At 31.1% G+C, this 22,582-nt stretch overlaps 1 long non-coding RNA gene across 2 annotated transcripts; it reads left to right on the top strand.

Annotated features, from left to right (window-relative positions):
- The first annotated feature begins 642 nt into the window (after positions 1-642).
- On the top strand, positions 643-22,425 carry LOC134715379 (uncharacterized). Of its 2 annotated transcripts, XR_010106677.1 has the most exons (11): positions 643-785; positions 1,189-1,277; positions 1,773-1,931; positions 6,323-6,449; positions 7,501-7,584; positions 8,003-8,068; positions 10,166-10,246; positions 11,305-11,461; positions 12,385-12,498; positions 14,268-14,335; positions 14,736-22,425. It is a non-coding gene; the product is annotated as an uncharacterized LOC134715379 (long non-coding RNA). The 2 variants fall into 2 exon arrangements; XR_010106678.1 differs by lacking the exon at positions 14,268-14,335.
- Positions 22,426-22,582: the final 157 nt, after the last annotated feature.

Genomic DNA, 22,582 nt, shown 5'->3' with positions numbered 1-22,582 from the left:
TGTTCCTCCCTCTGTCTGTCTGTTCTTCCAGCTTGAGGTTAAAGTTTTTGATCAAGGTTGTTTTTGATGAAGCTGAAGTCCAATCAACTTGAAACTTAGTAAACATGTTCCTTATGGTAGGATCTTTCTAATTATAAAGCCAATAAGACTTTTGACCCCACTGAACATTGAAAATGAAAATGCAAGTTTCAGGTTAAAGTTTTTGGTCAAGGTAGTTTTTTGATGAAGTTGAAGTCCAGTCAACCTGAAACTTAGTACACATGTTTCCTATGATATGATCTTTCTAATTTTAATGCCAAATTAGATTTTTTACCCAATTTCTCGGTCCATTGAACATGGAAAATGATAGTGTGAGTGGGGCATCCGTGTACTATGGACACATTCTTGTTCATAGTAGTTTTGATCATTAAAAACCTACAGTATTAGTTAAATGTAAATGTTAACAGACTGTTGAAAACTTGAAGTTATGACTTCCTGAAAAAGTATCTGGTATCTATTAGTTCATTCAAATCTGATTTAAAAATTGATCTTGATTCCAAATTTTATCTTTTCTAAACAAAGATCTATACCATATGTCATATAAATCAAAGAAATAAAATATAACTTAAAACTATGCAATATTCATGATTCTATTATAGAGCAAAGATGCTGGTTGGATGATAGAGAAACCATCACCAAGTGTGACAGTGGCATGCAGACACACAGACACACATTTCATGGAGACAAATATTGTCAAATCTTATGAATGGAATGGAAGGGAACTTCGGCGGAAAGCAATTAAACTGGTGAGGAACAAATCATGAGCTAAGAACAGAACGAGTTCCAAATATTACAATTTTTGTTTTATTTGTAGTATGATCTTGAAATAATTTACTTAAAAAAGAACATGTGTGGTAAAAGTCAGTGGGACAGTAGACCAACAAGCACATCCACCAAACACTAGAGGTTCCATACAGTCTTTCCCAAAGGCACAAATGATTTCTAGAAGCTTTTGGTACATTGTTTGTTGGTTTAAGCAGTAATACAATATGGGGAAAATTTACATATGAAAGATTGGGTACACATGTACAAACGAAGATGCAGACATGCCAATAAAATGACAATCAAATAGCCCAATAAAACCACAAAATGGACATTACATTATACACCAAAAATGTCATTATGCATGTATTGTTTGTTTTATATCAGGCTAACCTGCGAACAAGAATAACCCACTCAGAACAAACTAATCTCAGTAAAATGAGAAGAGACACAGCCATTCAAGTCTGGCCTCCAAAGTATGTATATGCAAACATAAGAATAGTAATGCTTCTTTATTAGCTTTTAACCAATATTTTATTATTTAAAATTTGATAGTGGTTAGTTAGTAATATTCACAGTATTGAAGTCTAATAGACAAGTACAAATATTATTTAAATGTTTTTGAAAAAGCTATGCAAATGCAATTTTTGAAATGTACTATTATTAACCTGTAGATTTTAAAAAAGCTTGTCTATTTCTTTATTTTGTAACATATATTGCTAAATTGTAGCTTAAAAGATTTACAATTGAAGTGAGAGAAAAAAAAAAGAGAAAAATAATACCTTACTGTAATGATATATGAGTTTAAATTTTCTTTTATATATTTGAGAACCCTTTACCAATAGAAAAGAGTATGGCAGATTTCTTTCAAATATTGAGTTCAAGTATTTCATTCATTTCCGTACATTTGATTTTGTTTCAATATATGGAATAAAGTATCATTGGCGACATACCTCATTTTCTTCTTTCAGAGATCATACAACACAGACCAAGACAGATTCCTACACAAATGTACCACAGCTAACTTTCAAGCAAGGACGGAAGCTCAAGAACCCGGCAATCAATCCTTGCCGTCACCTGTTTTCACCAGTTTTCATTCACTGCTAGATTGTATCAGTTACTAGTATAAGGTAGATAACTCTTACTCCTTTTAGGGCCCAAAGGGCCAAGTGAGCTTTTCCCCATCACTTTTTACAAAAATCTTCTCCTCTGAAACTACTGGGCCAAATTAATCCAAACTTGGCCACAATCATCTTTGGAGTATTTAGTTTAAAAAATGTGTCTGGTGTTCCGCCATTAAATCAAGATGGCCACTGGGTGAAAAATAGAAGATAAGGGTAAAATGCAGTTTTTGGCTTATAACTCAAAAACCTAAGCATTTAGAGCAAATCTGACATGTGGTAAAAATGTTTATCAGGTCAAGATCTATCTGCCCTGATATTTTCAGATGAATCGGACAACCCGTTGTTGGGTTGCTGCCCCTGAATTGGCAATTTTAAGGAAATTTTGCTGTTTTTGGTTATCATCTTGAATATTATTATAGATAGAGATAAACTGTAAACAGCAATAATGTTCAGCAAAGTAAGTTTTACAAATAAGTCAACTTGACCAAAATGGTCAATTGACCCCCTAAGGAGTAATATTGTCCTTTTTAGTAAATTTTTAATAATTTTCATAAAATTTGTAAATTTTTACTAACATTTTCCACTGAAACTACGGGGCCAAATTCATTATAGATAAGGATAATTGTAAGCAGCAAGAATGTTTAGTTAAGTAAGTTGAACAAACACATCACCATCACCAAAACACAATTTTGTCATGAATCCATCTGCTTCCTTTGTTTAATATCACATAGACCAAGGTGAGAGACACAGGCTCTTTAGAGCCTCTAGTTCAAGATTCCCCGGGAAATAAGCCTGAACTATTTTTTTGAAGGAAGTGACATAATGAGATCATTAGATGGAACGCTGGATCAGCTGATTGAGAATTATGATGAAGAAAATGAACTTTAAAAAGAAATGCTGAAGAACCTCATACACAAGATTCTTAATTATACAATCTTAATGTAAATTCCAATACAAAACTTTTAACAACAATTTGATCTGGTGCGTTTTATAGTATTGAAGCCCCCTTGTTTCTGGGGCAGCCCTTTATTAATCTTCTCTGAAGCCTTCAAAAATTATTTATACAAATGGAAGGGAAAATATCAACAAAATGAAATAATATAAATATCATATACAGGTCTGAAAGTTATATAAAACTTCACACACCTTGGAACAGAAACTCCTGTACACACACATATATAGTAATTATAACTTCTACATTACCTTGACAAAATTCCCTGAATCAATCCATTGAGGGACTGCACTTCAGAATAATAAATAAATGTTAACACATAAAACTGAATAAGCATGATCTTCACCACTCATGAGAACATCATACTTGTAAACACCCCTTAGTATCTACATTTATTGCTTTATTAATTAAGAAATAATTGATTTAAGCTATACTCTATTGTAGTTTCAAAAACTACAATAAAGTTCAGCTTGCATCAATTATTAAGTGTAAAAGCGATTGTGTAGACTCTTCGATGAACCTCCCTTTTTAGCTCAGGGCCAAGTGAGCTTTTCTCATCACTTGGCGTCGTCTTCGTAGTTAACTTTTTACATTTTGAACTTCTAGAGAACCACTTAATGGAATGAAATCAAACATGGCATGAATGTTCGTTATGAGGTGCTGACCAAGTGTTGTTACTTTGTAGCCAATCCATCATCCAAGATGGCCACTAGCGGGGGACTTAGTTTAACATAGGACACTATGGGAAATGCATACAAATGACTACTTTTAGAGAGCCACTGAATGGAATGAAACCAAACATAGCATGAATGTTTCTTATGAGGTGCTGACCAAGTTTTGTTACTTTGTAGCAGATCCATCATCCATATGGTCACCAACGGGGGACTTAGTTTAACATAGGACACTATGGGAAATGCATACAAATGACTTCATTTAGAGAACCACTGAATGGAATGAAACCAAACATAGCATGAATGTTTCTTATGAGGTGCTGACCAAGTTTTGTTACTTTGTAGCAGATCCATCATCCATATGGTCACCAACGGGGGACTTAGTTTAACATAGGACCCTATGGGAAATGCATACAAATGACTTCATTTAGAGAACCACTGAATGGAATGAAACAAAACATAGCATGAATGTTTCTTATGAGGTGCTGACCAAGTTTTGTTACTTTGTAGCAGATCCATCATCCATATGGTCACCAACGGGGGACTTAGTTTAACATAGGACCCTATGGGAAATGCATACAAATGACTTCATTTAGAGAACCACTGAATGGAATGAAACAAAACATAGCATGAATGTTTCTTATGAGGTGCTGACCAAGTTTTGTTACTTTGTAGCAGATCCATCATCCATATGGTCACCAACGGGGGACTTAGTTTAACATAGGACCCTATGGGAAATGCATACAAATGACTTCATTTAGAGAACCACTGAATGGAATGAAACAAAACATAGCATGAATGTTCCTTATGAGCTTGAATGAAGACCATGTTTATTTCATATTAGGTTAGTAGGGAGGAGGGACTAATTTCATACACGGTAAGCAGTGGTGTTACGTCCCTTTATTTTCCATATTTGGTAAGAAGGGAGGCAGGGCTTATTTCATCCAAGTTTAGAAGTGGTGTTACATCCCTTTATAAAAACAATACAGGACTGAGAAAAAAGTCTTAAAGGTTTCAACAGATGAAGAAATTGATGATTAAGATGGAAATAAATTTTTAAAACACATTTAAACCTAACATAGCTTTTAAAATTCATAATTGTAACAGTTATGTTATCAATTCCTTCATTGGATGCATTTTGCTTATCACCTTGGTATATATCTTGAAATAATTAGTACCTGATAATTGTATCCAGTTTTGAAATTTACGAAGTTGAAATAAAAATTAAAGGGATAATTCGCGATTTACCACTTTTCATCTTATTATGTTCATAATACCATAAAAAACATATTCACCAAGTTTTATTTTGATATGAAATCTAATAAAGAAGAAAATTGGGAATTATTAATTTTATTTCTTGAAACTTCCTGACTTATGTGACATAGTTTAAGTCTTTGATGCATGCCGAGAGTGAAATTTATTGAATTTTAAGATTTGAATTCGATAACAAATGAAATTTCTGAATAACACATTTTTGATATAGTTATGATATAAAAAAGAAGAAGTGGTATGATTGCCAATGAGACAACTGTCCACAAGAGACCAAAATGACACAGACATTTAAAACATCTGTAGGTCACTGTAAGGCCTTCAACAATGAACAAAGCCCATACCGCATAGTCAGCTATAAAAGGCCCGGATAAGACAATGTAAAACAATGAGTATTTGTGAAAAAAAAGGTAATAAGGAGATAAACCTATTGCTGAATAGGAGTATGACAATATACAATTATGGCCCGTTGAAAAGGTGAATATCTAAAATTGTCAACACGAGAAGGTTATTTCAATGAGGGCGCAGCCCGAACTGAAATAACATTTAAGGGTTGACAATTTTGGATATTCATCGATTCTAAGGGGCCACAATTGTTTTATTATACCGAACTAACAGTGGAAAGACCTTTCGAAAACACATTCTATATAACTTTACATAACAAAGACAAGCTGACGTTTGAAAATACATTTGTTTTTTAGAATTTCTAGAATGTACAACAAAGGTAGAATCTTTTTGTAAAATATTGATGGCCCTGAAGAGAGATATCATCAGCTGCTTCCACTCTATCCATGTCCAACGCCTTATTTCCTCGTCTCTCGGTGGCCTGTCAGTGTAACGTGAACGTTGCCATCTTGTTTTTTTACGTCTGTGACGTCATTTTCATGGGAGGTAATTAGAGTGCAACTCTAGACACTAAAAAGGTGATTCGCCGGTGAATAATAGGGTTATTCACTCCTGGTGTAAATTTTTAGGGTTATTTGTCCTTCCTTGCAATCGAATGAAAAACAACTGAATTATTCCATGTCACGTGATAACGTTTTACGCAATAGAATTGTTTAAAATATATGTAGGGTATAATAATAATAAGTGTACTCAAAATTGATTAGTGATTTTGTCTGCTGAAAAACAATTTTCAAAATGATCAAAGTATTTTGCTGATTTATATGTGAAAAACTGCTAATTGGTGACTTTTCTTAAAACTTTATTGCTGCTGGACAAGCTAAATAGCAAGCTCCAAATTATTGTTATAGAGTAAAATTCTTGATTCCTGAAAAAAGTTTCTTAAAAGGTCGAAAGCGTAAATAAAACAAAAGGTAATACAGTGGAATTAAGTATGATATAATATAATATATTGCTTTACCTTAAATAATTCACATTTTTCACTCACAAGTTTGAAAATGACATTCATTATTGCTTGGATTTCTGTAATTCAGAACTTAGTGTTTTTGGACCAATTTACTACAGGAATATTTGTAATTTTTTATTGTATGTTTATTTTGTAGATGTGTACTAGGATTAATAATGTGTTCATGCTATTGGAATGTATAGATGTCTACTATAAAAGATTAGGAGACATCTTTAAAGTGTCAACAGAAGTCACACATAGATCACAGCAACAGAAAAGTACAGGTATATTGTAATTTTAGCCTTTGTATAATATAAAACTTCAATAAGTCGGATACATAAATCATTTGGAAATGTGATTTATTTGAGGTCGAGTCACCATTTTTTTCTACTTTCATTTTTCACCTTGATTCTCTGAACACCACGTGGGCTTTGAAAAATGAACTTCAAAAGATACTGTTTTCCAGATTCTGAACAATATGATCTACTACACTTTCTTTCATTTGACTGTTATTAATACATAACATAAGATTGTCATCCTATCTTATTCTCTTCACGTTTTAAAAGCCAAAAAAAGCCAACGAGTAAATGACCATCGTAACTTCTCTATTGTTATCCTTCAATGACCACCTGAACGACTCTCTTGTTATTGAAAATTGATATACAAAAAAAAAGAGAAAATCAGAGGGTATATCAATTTTCTGTCAATGCTTGAGAAATAATTGTATGATTTAAATACGCAAAACAGTCTTTGGAGAGAAAAGGATTTGTTTACAAATTCATGTAGTTATGCAAACTAAATCGATCAAGATTTTTAACAAACAGGATTATTGTATAAATAAATCTCCTTTAAAAGTGAATGCAATTTTACGCATAAGGTAATGATAATAAAAAACTATAACATAAAAAAAAATGTTTCTTTGAGATTTTTTGTTCAGCTTTCTTCAATTTCATGCATAAAAAATGGTCATTTGAAAGATAAAAAAATGGGGAGATTGCGAGAATGCAGGATTTTGTTCTATTCATGCCAGAGCTTCTGGGGGCCTTGAGCCAAAAGATTCCAGAGGGACAGTCAAACTCATAAATTGAAAATAAGCTGATAAGGCCATGGATAAAAATGAAAAAGACAAACAGACAAACAATAGTACACATGACACAACATATAAAACTAAAGAATAAGCAACACGAACCCCATCAAAAACTAGAGGTGATCTCAGGTGCTCCGGAAGGGTAAGTAAGTGCCTATCAACCATTATTTTTACAGTTAAATTTGAATTAAAAGCTTTCTTTCATTCAGTTTACTCTTTTGTAAATCATGTCATCATTTTCATTCCAGAATTTTGAGAAACAAGTGTTTGAGGTACTCAAGGGAGATCATGGTTCTGTAGAATATGCTCAGCTCTTGATACAAGCCTTTACGGTATGTTAAAACCAATGAAAATGGTAAAAGGGTATCTTCATTGATTTAACATTGGCATTTTATGAAAAAGAAAAGAGTATGTGAACATAGACTTTTAATTACTTATGAATGGTTTTAATCATTGTGAGTTAAATGAAAATGAGGAAAATATTGTTCACCTTTTTTACAGTGTTAGTTACATAGAAGAAGTTTTCAAAGTGCTTTGTTTCACTGAGTGGTAAATGTTCCCTGATAAGTGTATTGATGTATTTTGTTTCAATATTTCATTGATGAAATGCTTTGCTCAGTATGACCACTGTTAAATTTGAATTAAATTTGATCTGACTTAAAATAGAATATTCCTTTATTGTGAATGTGAAAACTAATTTGTAATCTTGTTCTAATGATTTAAAAAGTGTTCAGATATTTGTTTTTCCAGCATCTAATGAAGTTTATGACAGATCAGAAGAGAACCATCAGGGTTTCACTACTCTTACCTGAAGCTGTAAGTTTATCTAATTGGCTTATTATGTCCCCTTTGAAAATCTATCTGAAGCTGTAACCTTAGGAATATTTTTTAAGTAACACTTCAATATCATTCAGTGTTTCATCACCCTCTGTCACCATTTATTTTGCTGTTTAGATTTTTCGTTTGCACATTTACTAAGAAACGGGGGATATTTTGCTACAACCAGAGACTTATAATATACTATATTATTTTATGTCTTTGCTACAACACAAAAATATCGATTGACTTGTTAGGAAATGGTATTGGTTGATGTCAAGGCATGGCAAATAATGAGTTCTTATTATTTGCAATAAAAAAAACTCACAACAATTTCTGAATTTACAGTAACTTAAGGTAGCACAATACAAAGATTTTATAACTCTAACTCCCAAGTTTTAAAATGCTGTAACTTTCTTAATAATGCTTGAAAATTTATAAAAGTGGTAGTTTTGGATAGCTAACAAAATACTCTTTCAAATTAATGCAATGTTAGTATTATGCTACAATTATGTAGCCATATATATATAATGTTACCTGTGTCTAAAATATTTTTCACCAAATTTCCACTTTCAAATGAAATTAGCTTCTGCATAGGTATCCCTAGAGGGTTGATTTTATTATATATTGTTCCTATGGCCATTATCTACAAAAGGGTGTCTCAGATTTCAGATAGAATGTATAGAACAAATTTTACACCTAATTAAACATTATCTTCTTTTATGTGGTTAGGATATTTACACTAATTAGAGATTTATGAGAGAATGGAATACCATAGAGACAATCTGAGACACCCTTTTGAAGCCCATGATGTGTTGATCGGCACAGGACGTTTGCGCTTTTTCATAGGACATTTGCGCTTTTTTTTGTGGTCACTTGCGCTTCAAAATATAGGACATTTGTGCTTTTTAAAAATGGACATTTGCGCTTTTTACATAGGACATTTGCGCTTTTTTTTTTTATATCTATGACTTTTCAATCTTTTATCCGAGTTTGGCCTGACAGAATTAAAGTCATTCTTTATGGTTAAAAGTTTTAAAAATCATTTCATAGCACATTCATGTCATAGCACATTCATATCATAGCACATTGTTGATATATGTTTAAAAGTTTATGTACAGCTTAAATGAAACATTCTTAAGAAATCAAATCAAGTACTATCATTACAATTACAGGTCAGTTTTAGCTTGATATTTCAAGCCCAATGAGTGAACAAAATTTTGATCTTGTTATCTGTCCTGATTGGTACTTAGCCCACATCTCAAATAAATGATCAAGTTTCTCATTCTCAATTCTTGTTCATAAATGTACCGAATCTTAATATAATTTACTGACTGTTGTTCAATAATGCTGTTCAAAAATATAAAAAAGCAGGATGATTCATGTAAAACTATGCATAGTAGTAAGCTTGGAAGGATTCTGGACCATTTGTTGTACGCTTACTGTATGATGGCTGTTCAGCCCATAATATTCTTCTGATTAAGATTACAGGTAGTCGACTATAGGTAAAAAGTGCAAATATCCGGTCAGTTTAATACAGGTGAATCAAAATTAAAAACGCAAATGTCCATAGTATTTGAAGCTCAAATGTACTAGCATTTTACAGGTAGAAAAGCGCAAATGTCCTGTGCCCGTGTTGTTGATTAAGATTTCGTTAAAATTTTCTGTATAGTTAAAGAGATGATAGAGCTAAATTCATTCAAGTGAACCTACCCAGATTTTGCCACTAATTACATAATAATTGATTACATAATGGTTGCACAATAAAAATATTGCATTCATTTAAAAGATTAATCTTTTATCTATCTATATATACCTCTTTTATTATTTTCTATGCATTCATAAGAAAGTTACAGCATTTCAAAGGTTAGTGATTGGAAGTAAAAAAATCTTTGTATTGTGCTACCTTAAAACATTCCTGTTTCACAAAATGATTGATTTAAACACAGAAACCTCCTGTACCTGTGAAAAACTATAACTCCTATCTAATTTCTAAATGCATTTCAGGTTTCCTAGAGTAAAGCAAAAACTTCTGAAGCGAATGGTATAACAATATTGATGATTATTGTTTAATTATTGACTTTTGAACTATTTCAGGAAAATGTAAAGTTCAGGTTACAACTTTGTGCTACAGCCACAAATCAGCTGATTACTCTATATAAGCATGTCATAGATTATGTAAGTTTTACTCGCTGTATTGTCTTTATGATAGATATAGGAAGATGTGGTATGAGTGCCAATGAGACAACTCTCCATCTGAGTAGCATTTTATAAAAGTAAACCATTATAGGTCAATGTACAGCCTTTAACACAGTGCTTTGCTCACACCAAACAGCAAGATAGAAAGGGCCTAAAATATTACTTCTGTAAAACCATTCAAATGGGAAAACCAAGGTTCTAATCTATATAAATACGAGAAACACTATAAATGAACCACATAGAAAGATGACAACCGCTGAATAACTATAAAGAGAATCGTGACCACTATAAGACATTGTCAAATTAATAGTCATGGAAGTGACAACAATAAAAGTCCATGACAGGAAATCAGGATCAACATATTTTTAAACTTGGAATTTGCTATTTTACTATTAAAGTAAGATCCTGTATTGTCAAGTCTTAAATATTGAGAATAAATTACTGCTATTTTTATCATGTCATGAAGTTGAAAATTACTTAGTAGACTAAGCAGACAACTGGTGTGTAAACTATATGATTGATTGAATAATGTATCATGCCACTTACAAGACCTTCAGTTTGAAAACTTACAACCATAGTCAATTATTAAAGATTGGAGTCGAGGGGCATCCTCCATGTGGGGGGTTAGAACTTAGTGATATAGTAGTGCTTAGACCACTCAGCCACCCACAGAGGTCCCTTTGAAAGTTTCGTTACATTGAAATATAACTTGCATCTCTTTATTCATACATATATTAGAGACAGATAATTGGAAGGTTGAAATATTTCTCATATTTTGTTGCAACTGGATACATGTATATTATAATTTAAGTAAACTATATGTAAAAAATGAATTGAAATCAGACGTATCAGTCATATACATTGTTCCTGAAAAATCATACAACATTAAGAGATAAATTTTACACATTTTAAAAAAGAAAGAAGCTTTTTCATTTATAAACACAAACAATGAGTTGGATGGAAATGTAATAACACATTGTTTACTTTTGTTTCACTAGTAATTCAGATGACTTTTTTTCTTCCTCAATTTTGATCAGTACAACGATGACGATTGCACAGATTTTACAGTACACTTGATACTTCACAAGCTGAGAGAAGATTTACTCAAGTATAGAAAATGTTTCAGTGGATCAGAGTTTGTCAAGTGGATAATAGAGAACCATAACTTGATTTAACCACTGAGTTCACAATTAGGTAAGTCAAACAGTGGTCTCAGATTTTCTCACTCATCTATTTGTTTAGCTGTGGTGTATGAATTACTATTATATACTTAGTAGTAAATATATTTCTCTAATTCCTACTCGATTTATCCTTTTCCTAACTAGCTAATTATATTTATTTAACCAACGTGTGGTTCGTTTAATCTCAGTTCTTCATTTGTCAAAATTCGATTATGGCGTCAAATTTTTTGTTTTCCTCAGGAAATTCCCATGATGACATCACAAAAAATGGCGACCATTTCGATGACGTTATGTAGAAAGAACACATCTTTCTGCAGATCAATTGAAAAAAGGGTTAAAATTGTCTTCATGTCGTTTAAAAATCATTAGAGAAACAGATTCCACCACAAAATCTCGTCCTAATACGATATTTATCCATTCTCAACAATTAAATATTTTAAAACGCTCTTCGAGCCTCGCGTTTTAAATTTGAAAATTTAACAGTCTCAAGTGTATAAATATTGTATCACACTGGAAGCAGTGGTAGAATCTCTATGTAGACTGTATGTGTTATAACATAACTTAAACAAGGAAGACTGGTTGAATATTTGTGCTTACCATTAAATTCCTTGATCTAGTGAGAATAAAAAAGCTCAATTTACCAGCTTAAAAGTTAAAAAGAAACTCCTGAAAATAATGTTATAAAGACAAAAAAGGTCAAAGTACAAAAAATCCTCAGATATTATTTGTGATATTTCTACGATATCAAATATCGATCTTATTTTGTAACTTTTCTATAGGCCACACTTATAATCTTTTAAAATGGGGTATGGTTAATAAACTTCAAAGTTTCATACACTTCAAGTCTCTCTCAATTCTTAGAAAGTCTAAGAATGATTTAAAAGAATGATGGACAGAAACTTATATTTTCTTACTTAATATCTATTTTATTTCTAGGTTTGCCTACAGATTATATTCTTATAACTAAAGAAATAGCAGCATTAATGGGCAGGAGATTTTTGGAAAGTAACCTGATAGTAGATGCAGAAATTTATGATGAATATGATCAAGGTATAGCCTATGGTCTTATTATATAAAAAAAAAATGCTTGCAACAAATTGATGACCTACTATTACCCCATGCATATGGCATCTTTTCAATCGGAATCCCCATCTGTCATACCTCCTATAGAGTGACTCACAAAATGTTTGCCCTTCGTCCTAGTCAACACACGTGAGAAAACCTACTGTTTTAAAATTAAAAAAATACTGTTTTGAATATGATTGAAATATTTGCAACTTGACATTAAACAAATTATTCTCAATCAGTGATAAATATCATATGATTTCTGTGGAAAATAGTATGGGCAAACTAGGATAAGTTAAAATGATCTACTTAAGGTGGTATGGGTGTCTTTCGCCATCTTGGATTGTAAAAATCAGAGAATCTAAGGGCCATATTTTCTATCAAGTTAGCAAAATTTGATGCAGGAATGCAGATTTTTAATTTAAAAGAACCAATTTATTAGAATATAACTTATAAATATTAATATTTTTATAAGTATAGATTATTTTTGGCTGTTTTTTTAATATTTTCAAATTGGCAATTTAAGGGGAGTTAACTCTAAAACAGTGCATTTTCTGAAGGACTCTACATGACATTTTCCTATTTTGTCTTTTAGCCGGAAAAAACGTACGGTGACCCTATCTTTTCTTTTGATATTCTCAAAGCATTGTCTGAAAGCAATCTTTTCCTAATTTATTATACAATTCTATCATTTTGTTTAGTTTCTATTCACAAAATGTTGTTTTTTCCTGTATAATTCATACAAAATTTGTAATTTTGTCACAACCTGTAGCTTGAGAAAATGCACAGTGACCTATCATTTTTATAATGTATTTTACAGGGTTTCCCCTGGATCAATTATTTTTTTCGCCACTTCTTTCGCCAAAACAATATATATGTTTCGCCACTTTATTATTTTTTTCGCCAAGTTACACAAATATATTTTTCTTTTAAAATTTTCATTGTTTTCCAGCCCCCCCTAAATGAAAAGTGGTTTTTACAACAAAACGAAACATCTTATCAATTGGAATTAATCCCTCATGTGAGGTGTAGTCATTACATAATGTACATTGAAGGGTTACTCTCATGCCAACCTTTTGAATAGATTCCTTCATAACGACAGTTTTCTTTTTCTAGACCATCGTAAATAAGTAAAACTATTTGCTTGAAACACGTGTGTCACTGAAACGACTTTGAAGTACCCACTCAAATCAATGATCTATATGAAAGTTAAATGATAAAGTTTTAAATCAGATACCTTTCTTGCTTTTGAACATTTTTCGTCATAACAACAATTTTCTTCTCTGGACTATCATAAAAAGAAGGAGAGGAAGCGTACAAATTTTGCTTCAAACACGTGCGTCGCAAAGCGGTTAAAAAATCCTTTTTTTGACATGTGACAGAAGCCATTTGACCATATTATTTTGTCATATCATACAATCAACACCTTTATTAATTAGTCCTTTGATGTCAATAGCTATGAATGCAATCAGCTGATTATTGATTTTCTGTCAAAATCTTAACGAGTTCAAGGTGAATTCTGAGTATTGTATAATCGGTTAAGTCAGAGCTACCCGAAAAAAGTAAATAAACAAGATGGCTGAAAATAAATCGTTATATATATTTCTTTCGCCAAATTCTTTCGCCCAGGACGAATTTTAATCGCCACAATTATTATTTTTTCGATCGCCAGCGGAAACCCTGGTTTTTTAACATGTATCAATAGATACTACATTTTGACAAAGTATGAACAAATTCTATCATTTTTATTTTAGACTCACATACCACCTTAATGTAAAAATGGGGAAATGTGTATGCAACATATTGTTTCAAGAATAGACAGGTATCTCTACCATATATCAAGCTCTTGCTTTAAAGTGAGATAAGAATCAGCTTATGTTATGACATTACTAGTCATATAGTGATAAAAGTTTGTATTTACTGTAATTATAAGATATTAATTTCACAAAATATGAAAACCGGCTGTAAACAACCTTTTTTTTTTTTTTTTTTTTTAAACATTTAGGGAATAATCTGTAGACAGAAAATATTCTCTTCATTGTTAACTTTTCTTAAGCAGATATGATTAATAGAAATCCCATTTCCCCCCATTTTTTTATATCATGTGCGACAGTCTTTAAGCCTTGAAGATTTTCTTTTACTACGTGAATTTTGGTCATTAACAAATTAGAAGATTTCTTGTTACAACATATAATATATACTTTATGTCTATATATTTGTAGATGATAGACTGGACCTGGATACAAGCCTTAATGCAACAAATTATCCTCAGTTGAGCATCATGGAAAATGAACAGAATAACAGAAGGGGAGATAACTCATCAATTGATAGTGATGCAACACCAACTGATACATATCCAAAAACTCTATATCGTGTACATGGCAAAATTTTAGTTTCGCCTGCCCAGCTACCAAGACAGACAAACAGAAGCTTTAATAAACCAGTCTTTCAATTATCATGTGATACACCAATGTCTTTCAGTACTTTATTCAACGAGAGTGATGGGCCAGTATTTGAAAATTGTGATAATCATTTTTACTACATTGCTACCATGACAACTCTCCACAATGCAGAAAACCATGAACCTCCATCAGAGTTAGATATTTTAGTGGAACAATGTTTCCAAAGTCATATTTCTTCCAATTCTTTACTGCATATTATTTATAGTCGTAGAAAGTTTGATTCATGTGCCAAGGTTTTTCTCCAGAACCAATCAGCCTCTGTTCTGAGGAAACTTAAAGCAGATTTAGAAGATCACACTTCGTGTGAAATAAGTTAGTTTTATATTAAAATCTGATCATATTTGATTTTTATTTCTATCAGATACATTCATAGGTGTCAACACTCAATATTTTTTTTTATAATTGTCATCAGGTCCATAGGAAAGCTGTAATTTCTCTCTTTCCCCAGTTTCTATCCCTTTCACTTTTAAATGACTATAAATAGTTGATTATGTTAAAAAAAAATATGAAAATTTTATACAATACAGTTATAGCTATCTGAAAAGTTAATTCTACTTACTAAGTCTTTTTTGAATATCTATTACATTTGTACTATAAGTTATTAATGCACAAAATGTGACTAGGTGCAATCACAAAATTAATAATTCATTTTTAGCTCACCTGGCCCGAAGGTCAACCAACCAAGATGGCCGCCACCGCTAAAAATAGAACATAGGGGTAAAATGCAGTTTTTGGCTTATAACTTAAAAACCAAAGCATTTAGAGCAAATCTGACATGGGGTAAAAATGTTTATCAGGTCAAGATCTATCTGCCCTGAAATTTTCAGATGAATCGGTTAATCGGTTGTTGGGTTGCTGCCCCTGAATTGGTAATTTTGAAGAAATTTTGCTGTTTTTGGTTATTATCTTGAATATTATTATAGTTAGAGATAAACTGTAAACAGCAATAATGTCTAGCAAAGTAAGATCTACAAATAAGTCAACATGACCAAAATGGTCAGTTGACCCGTTTAGGAGTTATTGCCCTTTATAGTCAATTTTTAACCATTTTTCGTTAATTAAAGTAATCTTTTACAAAAATCTTCTCCTCTGAAACTGCTTGGCCAAATTAATCCAAACTTGGCCACAATCATCTTTGGGGTATCTAGTTTAAAAAATGTGTGGCGTGACCTGGTCAACCAACCAAGATAGCTGCCACGGCTAAAAATAGAACAAAGGGGTAAAATGCAGTTTTTGGCTTATAACTCAAAAACCAAAGCATTTTGAGGAAATCTGACATGGGATAAAAATGTTTATCAGGTCAAGATCTATCTGCCCTAAAATTTTCAGATGAATCGGTCAATCGGTTGTTGGGTTGCTGCCCCTGAATTGGTAATTTTGAGGAAATTTTGCTGTTTTTGGTTATTATCTTGAATATTATTATAGATAGAGATAAACTGTAAACAGCAATAATGTTCAGCAAAGTAAGATCTACAAATAAGTCAACATGACCAAAATGGTCAGTTGACCCGTTTAGGAGTTATTGCCCTTTATAGTCAATTTTTAACCATTTTTCGTAAATTTTAAGTAATCTTTTACAAAAATCTTCTCCTCTGAAACTACATGGCCAAATTAATCCAAACTTGGCCACAATCATCTTTGGGGTATCTAGTTTTAAAAATATGTGGCGTGACCTGGTCAACCAACCAAGATGGCCGCCACCGCTAAAAATAGAACATAGGGGTAAATGCAGTTTTTGGCTTATAACTCAAAAACCAAAGCATTTTGAGGAAATCTGACATGGGATAAAAATGTTTATCAGGTCAAGAACTATCTGCCCTGAAATTTTCAGATGAATCTGTCAATCGGTTGTTGGGTTGCTGCCCCTGAATTGGTAATTTTGAGGAAATTTTGCTGTTTTTGGTTATTATCTTGAATATTATTATAGATAGAGATAAATTGTAAACAGCAATAATGTTCAGCAAAGTAAGATCTACAAATAAGTCAACATGACCAAAAGGGTCAGTTGACCCCTTTAGGAGTTATTGCCCTTTATAGTCAATCTTTAACCATTTTCCATAAATCTAAGTAATCTTTTACAAAATCTCCACTGAAACTACTAGGCCACAATCATCTTTGGGGTATCTAGTTTGAAAAATGTGTCGGATGACCTGGCCATTCAACCAAGATGGCCGCCACGGCTAAAAATAGAACATAGGGGTAAAATGCAGTTTTTTGCTTATAACTATGAAACCAAAGCATCTAGAGCAAATCTGACAAGAAGTTAAATTGTTAATCAAGTCAATATCTATCTGCCCTGAATTTTTCAGATGAATTGGACAACTGGTTGTTGGGTTGCTGCCCTCCAATTGGTAATTTTTAAAGAAATTTTGCCGTTTTTGGTTATCTTGAATACTATTATAGATAGCGATAAACTGTAAACAGCAATAATGTTCAGCAAAGTAAGATCTACAAATAAGTCAACATGACCTAAATGGTCAATTGACCCCTTAAGGAGTTATTGCCCTTTATAGTCAATTTTTAACAATTTTCATTAATTTGGTAAATTTATGTAAATTTTTACCAAATATAGTTCTCTGTTACTAATGGGCAAAGTTCATGATAGATATAATTGTAAGAAGCAAAATCGTTCAGTAAAGTAAGAACTTCAAACACATCACCATCACCAAAATACAATTTTGTCATGAGTCCATTTGTGTCCTTTGTTTAATATGCACATAGACCAAGGTGAGCGACACAGGCTCTTTAGAGCCTCTAGTTTTGTATCTAAATTGCAATAATTAATCTCAGATTTTTGTCCATTTAAAAAAAAATCAATAATTTCTCGTTTTACAGTGAAAAGAATTGTTTAAGTTAATAAATGGAAACTGGTTCTACATCCAATCTCCCTATGAGAAATTCAACGACAGATTTCACAATATAAGTGCTTAAGATGTTGACATCTATGGATAGAATTTGTGTTTAGGTAGCCAAGCAGCTTTAAATTTCTATTATATGATTATGTTAAAATACTAATGGCGTGTAAAAAATATATGAATGTGCATCTTTATGAGAAAATAATGTTAAAATTTATGGCTGCTATTGAATTTTTAAAATAAAACAAAAATGTTTAAGTATATCAGATATGAAAAGTTTTTGATCTCAATTTTTGAATGTTCGTTGAAGATTGAAATTTGTATATTTGTTAGCTTTTTATTGCTTCCTATTTTAGTATATTTTGTTTAAGATTTGGATAACATAAACAAGTATAGTTTATAGCTCTGCATCTCTGATTTAAATAGCTGTCAGTTATCACTTTTTACCCCCACCAAAAAAAAAAACTTTAGAAAAGTGTGACATAGAATAAATTAAAAATATGCTTTCATGTTGAAAGTAATAAAATTGTAATTAAGAAATTTAATAATTTAATTTTGGTTGTAATGAGTCTTCTGATTTGCTGACGTTGTTTTATTTATCAATTCATAGACATAGTTTTGTCATGTGACCGTGACGTCATCAACACATTTTTAATGGTTTAATTTGGTTTAAAATGGAATTTTGAATTAAATTATAAGAAATGACTGTAATATTTTTCTGTCTTTTTGAAGTAACATGGAAAATGTGGTGCACACTTTGAAATAACCTGTTACACGGGTTATTCAGTGTGCACCACATTTTTTATGTTATTTCTTCATAAACATTTTTAATTTCTTTAATGTGATATTTTTATTTTGTAAAAAAAAAAGAAAACAACAAAGCTCATCCATATTTTTAATTACAAAATTCTGTAAAGTAAATTAAGATAAATTTTGTTGTTACATTGTATTTAAAGGAAATGATGTGGCGCTTCAGTTTCTGCACTCTTAACATTAATCAATGTTTTCAGCACCTAATTCTTTTGGTTGTGTATAATCTTCATTGATATAAATATGTACTGAATTCATTGAAGTGAATTTTAAAGATAATGTATTTATGTGCAATATTTCTTAGTGACTCAGGGAAATTTGTTAAATGACATACCAGTTATAATATGTAATTTATTATGTTAGAAACATTCTAATTGATGTAGAAAAGACCATTCTGTGTCTTATTTTTATACATTTATTAATGTACAATAGTCATATAAATATGTATAAATACAATATGTACATGAAATGTGCTTGACAATCAGCTGTGATATTTGTTAAATCAGTTTTAAAATATTGAAATTTTATATAAGTGTTGAAATAAACATCATTTGTTTGTATATATTTTTGCTGAATCAGTGTATTGAATAAATTGTATTCTAAGTAGTCTAACTGTATAGCTAGCTCTTTGTAGTGCGAACTTAGTAAATTTCATAATAGCTCAAATATAGTGGACATGGACAAATTGATAATTTTCTTGAGAGAATTTCATTATAACAAGATTCCAAAGTTATTATATCTTGAAAGTCATTTCAAGCCAGAAAAAAAACCCATCTCAGTGCACTTGCTTTTTATCCCCTTTTTTCTTGATATATCATATACTTTGTACTAAGTACTTCTTTTAATAATAAAAAAATGATTGAACCATATTTTAACTTGGATAGTTTAAATATATTTATGAAAAATCAATGATAAAACTTGATGCCCCCTCCACTATGACAGGGGCATAAAAAGTGGGGTTTTATCCTATTGCTAATGTCAACAATTCCAAACAACATTAAATACTAAAAGCAAGATGGTGAACATGACCATCAAAAATCTTTTTAAAGCTCGAAATTAAAAAAAATCACTTGGTCAGTGGGTAGGAAGTTTGAGAATTTCTAGATATTTAATATTGCTTTGGAATTTCATATGATAGAATAAGATTCTATTGATTTTATTCCTTTTATTAAGTATCAGTTAGAATTCAAATGTGTAAAATTCAGTAAAATAGGAAGTTACACTATGTTATCAATAAGGGGAAATAAATTAACTGTTGATAAAACTTTTGAATTTTTTAAATACTAAAGCTTCTCTACCTCAGGAATAGATTACTGTAGCTGTAATTGGCAAAACTTTAAGGAATTTTGGTCCTCAATGCAATTCAACATCGTACTTTATTCAGCATTTTTAACTTTTTTGGATTCAAGCGTCACTGATAAGTCTTTTGTAGAAGAAACGTGTGTCTGGCATAAATACAAAATTTAATCTTGGTATCTATGATGAATTTACTTATATAATCTATTCATCATATTGATTAAACTCATCTCTAAATATAAAGAACTCTTATGCAAAATAGGTTCCATTGACAAATACTAATGAATTATCTGTAAGTCAGATTAAGTATAAGTAAACTTTGTCTTTAGTCCTTAAGTTATTTCAGACAATTTAGTCTGATTCCAAAGATTACCTTAGTAATTAGCTTTGTAAATAATCAACTGATACATGTGGTTATCATAAATAAGTAACTTTCAATAATTTTAATAACCTCCCCCAAAATAAAAATCTTTAAATTTTATTTATGTAAATGGATTAATTTGGGAAATACATCTTGTAATTCAACTTGTGTTTGATCTTATACCACCGTTCGCCATATGTGTAAGGCCCATTGGTACTAGAATGAAAGGGAATCAGAGCGAATTAACACTGCTTACAATCTGTTTTCTGGTGGCTGACTGCTGCAAATGAATGGTATACATTTTTGAAGGAAAAAGCTGAAGCACGATTCCAGTTGCGGGAGTTTCTCACTGCATTGAAAACCCATTGGTGGCCTTCAGCTGATGTCTGCCTTTTGATTAGGTTGTTGTTTCTTTGACACATTCCCCATTTCCATTCTCAATTTTATACTGTTTCATATTCATTGTATCTGATAAAAATTAATATGTTCTAAATAGACCAACGTTTATGATGAGATTGATTTATAACTAGTATAACTCATTAAATGCAAAATCTAAAATAAGGTTAAAGTGGTTTTGACAGTTATTATCAGACAAAAAGAACCCTAGCCTGCTTTCTCGTCCACCGTCTATGCAGGAGGGAACCTTTGAATATTATTGGTGTTAGTATACTGAAAGTATTATGTAACAAACATAGCTCAGGATCCTATAATTTAGTGGTTGTCGTTTGTTTATGAGTTACATATTTGTTTTTCGTTCATTTTTTATATAAGTAAGGCCTTTAGCCGTCTTGTTTGAATTGTTTTACATTGTCATATTAGGGCCTTTTATAGCTGACTATGCAGTATGGGCTTTGCTCATTGATGAAGACCTATAATTGTTAATTTCTGTGTCCTTTTGGTCTCTTGTGGAGAGTGGTCTCATTGGCCATCATACCACATCTTCTTTTCTTATAGCTGTACATAACTGAATCCTTTTCTACATCCAAACAAAAATGTAAAAAATGTAAACAAAAATTTGTCTCAGGAGTTTTCCTTCTTTATAAGGATTTTTTTTCCAGTGTCTAAGTTTCGATTTTTATTTATTAATGACAATTTGTATTTGTAAATTACTGGAAGAATTAAATATATGTGGTTATATGAAACCTTTGGAAACTATGACATTTAAATATATCTTGAAAAATTATTTATTTCTAAGATACGACAATTGCCAATAAACACAAATGGCAAGTGACCTTACTCTGAACTCATCAGATTTTATAGTGGGATTATATTGGTTATTAAAGCTCTAGTCATCCTTTTGAAAAGAAAACACATGATAAATTATTCGGTATACGACCTTAGTTTCCCCAGTTTTAAATTCATATTCTGCAAAGATTCAAGAATTTTTTTGTTTCTTAATTCCTAATTATCAATAAGTTTTAAAAAAAAATTACAATTTCAATAAAACAGATGGAATCTGGGACTTATCATGACTGGTAAAATTTCAAAACTTTAGATGTCTATTTTGACCAGCTGACACAAGCTTGGCAGTACGAGTGAATTATTTATAGAAAACTAAAGAAAACATTAAAAGATTAAGATCTATTAAGTAAGTTTATATTTAATTTTTGGAAAACTCCTGATTTATTTTTCATATTATTCATCAAAAATATTTCACCGAATAAGGTCCAAAAACGAACATAAAGATAGAATTTTAGTGTAAGTTTAAACTTTCAGAAGTTTAGGGCGTATAAATGCTGAAAATGTGCTGCACTACCTTATATTTTGACCTTTAATAAAATAGTACTACTAGAACTAGTCAAAGCAGCCAAGTCAGCTTGTGCCTTATACAAACAGTCACTTTCTTAAATTGTGTTTGAACTAATGTTTAACAATGATTAGTGCTCTTGCTAATGTAAAAACTGTGCTTTATGTGTTTATTCAAAATCATATTTTCTTTTGACATTTCAACAAGTTTGCTTTAACTGTTGTTTAAAAGAACTTTTTAATTTAGTGCTTTAGGATAAACATTATAAGAAACATTCAAGATAGTAACTATTGTTTGAAATTTTATTTTATTCTGTTATTGTAACTTGTTATTACATTTCTTGAGCTATATATGATGAATAAAAATGTGAAAACCCCTTTATCTTCTATTTTTATTAAGTTAAAATGGCTATGCATGTGTTTAAAGGTATGAAATCATTGTTCTTTTAACGAAAAAAGGAAGATATGCAGTTTCAACACACACACAAAACATTGCGTACGTCAATAAAAGGGTCGATAAAAAATTACAATAATAAGAC

This window comes from Mytilus trossulus, chromosome 4 (assembly GCF_036588685.1).
Source record: "Mytilus trossulus isolate FHL-02 chromosome 4, PNRI_Mtr1.1.1.hap1, whole genome shotgun sequence".
NCBI lineage: Eukaryota > Metazoa > Mollusca > Bivalvia > Mytilida > Mytilidae > Mytilus > Mytilus trossulus.
Note: the sequence above shows the minus strand (reverse complement) of the source record. Positions and strands in the feature narration are given on the sequence as shown.